General features: G+C 37.7%; 1 long non-coding RNA gene across 1 annotated transcript; it reads left to right on the top strand.

Annotated features, from left to right (window-relative positions):
- The first annotated feature begins 250 nt into the window (after positions 1 to 250).
- LOC143122423 (uncharacterized) lies at positions 251 to 1,251 on the top strand. The gene is made up of 2 exons (XR_012986673.1): positions 251 to 335; positions 1,119 to 1,251. It is a non-coding gene; the product is annotated as an uncharacterized LOC143122423 (long non-coding RNA).
- The last annotated feature ends 1,844 nt before the right edge of the window (positions 1,252 to 3,095 follow it).

Below are 3,095 nucleotides of genomic sequence, written 5' to 3'. Positions count from 1 at the left end.
CCCTCACTTGTCAGCTTTTTGAAAATTTTGAAAAAACATGGCGGAAAATCAGTTGGGGTTTTCTGTTTTCTTTTTGCACATAAATACAAAGTTAAGCTCCCAGATAGCAAGGTGACATTGATATTATGTTGATTTTCCATCTAAATCATTATTTTGAAAAGATATTGAAAAGTCATGGATTTATGGTTTACTGGGAAATTTTGACGTGGTGATTGAAACGTGCACCGCGCGACGACGTTTGAACTGTCGGGCGGGAGATCATTTTTGAGCAACAGTTCAGTCAGTCAGACCAACGGTGTTCAGCACTCTGACAAGTTCGCAGCTCCACCTTAATGGTAAGCAAGCATTTATTTATGTAACGTTAATGTTTCATTGTGAAAGTGTACTACATTAAATTCGGGCATGTGTACAGTCTATGTACGTTGTACTGTCTAACTTACAACTCATCCATGCTTGTTGGATCAACTAAGTAAGTAGCAGCTAACGTTAGGCTAGCTATCATAGTTGCTGTTGCTGTGACGGTGGCATTAATGTTAATGTTTTATGTTACGTTAACGTTATGGCAGTCTCATTTATATTAGGCCTACCTTAGTTCTCAGTAAGTTACAGTTTATTATATTCATATCATTTATATAAAACATTCACTAGTAGTGCTAGGCCTAGCTGCTAGTATGTTACTGTCACAAATGTTAGGCTGAAGATGATGTGCTGCTGGTTAACGTTAACGTGGAGGTTTAGCTGACTTATGTAACGTTAACTCCCCGTAATCATGTACGGTTTTGTGAGTTTAATAGGCGAACTTTAGCAATATTGATATAAGTTAACTTTAAGTCACATCTGACTATCATTAACCGTTGTTCAGACGAACAGCGCGAATGGCTGTTGCTGCAAGCAAACATCATCAATGAGCTCACCCAGCTGGCTAACGTTAAATATACCTTGCGAAACTGAGTTATGCTAACACCTTCTTCAGCCTGGCATTTTGACAGTAAACTCAAAAAACATACAGTATATATATATAAATGATTATTCTAAAGTTTCACTTGTAAGTACCCTTGAGTTTCAGTTGAACATTGTTATCTAACACTATTTATCTTTTCTTCTTCTATTTCTGCTAGGTGCTGCTTCACTCTGCTACTGGTGGTGGATCAGGCTGACTGCAACCGTTGGTCTAACGTTAGGATGCAGCACACGAGAATTTCTAAACGGAAAAAAGTGAATAAATGTACTTGCTTTTCAAACTGATAACAAGTTGTCAATGGTTATTTATGCAAGTTTGTGTAGCCTAAACCATACCTAGGCCTAGCCAAATTTATCCTGGCTGTAGATAAAGCAGGATATGAATTTCCCAAAATGACTGTATATAATATTACAGCACTGGTATTACTACTGTACTTAGTTACAGTATGATCCATAAGTACTGTGATTAAAAATACGGTAGACAATTCAATGCTGTATACATTACAGCACTGGTAGTACTACTGTAGTTTGCATTTACAGTATCAGGCATAGGTACTGTGATTTCATATACAGTAGGTGTACTGTAGAGTGAAATACAGCAACTTGCTGGTTATTTGCTGCCAGCAAGTTGCTGTAAATTTTACGTTAAACTTTTTACAGTGTGTAATATTTCACGGCAAATTATGTTTGGGCCATAGGTATCAAATCTAGTGCATAAATTGTGGAATATGAAATATAGCTCATGTAAATTAAATCTATGAAAAAGGGCCATTTTCCACGATGGAATTTGGCATGCAGGGTGTAGGAACGCTGTGAGACATTAGTATCGGGATAGGGTGTAATGTTTCACGGCAAATGATGTGTGGGCAATAGGCATCAAATCATTTGTCAAATATGAAATATAGCTCATGTAACTTAAATGTAAGGAAAATGGCCATTTTCCACGACGAAATTTGGCATGCAGGGTGTCATAGGAACGCTGTGAGATGGTAGTATCGGGATGTGGTGTAGCCTAATATTTTACGGCAAATGATGTTTGGGCAATAGGCATCATATCTAGTGCATACATTTGTGGAATATGAAAAACAGCTCATGTAATTTCAATTGTAATAAAAGGGTGAATTTCCACGACGAAATTGGCCATGCATGGTGTCAAATGAAAGCTCAGAGACTGTAGTTTCGGGATGTGGTGTAATATTTCACGGCAAATGATGTATGGGCCATAGGTATCAAATCTAGTGCATATACTGTGGAATATGAAATATAGTTCATGTAATTAAAATGTAAGAAAAATGGCCATTTTCCACGACGAAGTTTGGCATGCAGGGTGGCATATGAACGCTGTGAGACGGTAGTATCGGGATGTGGTGTAATATTTTACGGCAAATGTTGTGTGGGCAATAGGTATCAAGTCCAGTGCATACATTGTGGAATATGAAAAACAGCTCATGTAATTTCAATTGTAATAAAAGGGTGAATTTCCACGACGAAATTGGCCATGCATTGTGTCAAATGAAAGCTCAGAGACTGTAGTTTCGGGATGTGGTGTAATATTTCACGGCAAATGATGTGTGGGCAATAGGCATCAAATCAAGTGCACAAATGGTAATATATGAAATATAGCTCATGTAAAGTAAATCTATAAAATATGGCCATTTTCCACAACGAAATTTGGCATGCAGGGTGTCATATGAAAGCTCAGAGACTGTAGTATCGGGATGTGGTGTAATATTTCACGGCAAATGATGTGTGGGCAATAGGTATCAAATCTAGTGCATAAATTGTGGAATATGAAATATAGCTCATGTAACTTAAATGTAAGGAAAATGCCCATTTTCCACGATGGAATTTGGCTTGCAAGGTGTCATATGAAAGCTCAGAGACTGTAGTTTCGGGATGTGGTGTAATATTTCACGGCAAATGATGTATGGGCCATAGGTATCAAATCTAGTGCATATACTGTGGAATATGAAATATAGTTCATGTAATTAAAATGTAAGAAAAATGGCCATTTTCCACGACGAAGTTTGGCATGCAGGGTGTCATATGAACGCTGTGAGACGGTAGTATCGGGATGTGGTGTAATATTTTACGGCAAATGTTGTGTGGGCAATAGGTATCAAGTCCAGTGCATA

Source organism: Alosa pseudoharengus, unplaced genomic scaffold (genome assembly GCF_046254945.1).
Source record: "Alosa pseudoharengus isolate Yale_2024_CS ecotype anadromous, Long Island Sound unplaced genomic scaffold, YU_APseudo_1.1 YU_APseudo_1.1_scf_14, whole genome shotgun sequence".
Lineage (NCBI taxonomy): Eukaryota > Metazoa > Chordata > Actinopteri > Clupeiformes > Clupeidae > Alosa > Alosa pseudoharengus.
The sequence above is the reverse complement of the archived record's forward strand: the minus strand, read 5'-3'. Positions and strand labels throughout refer to the sequence as shown.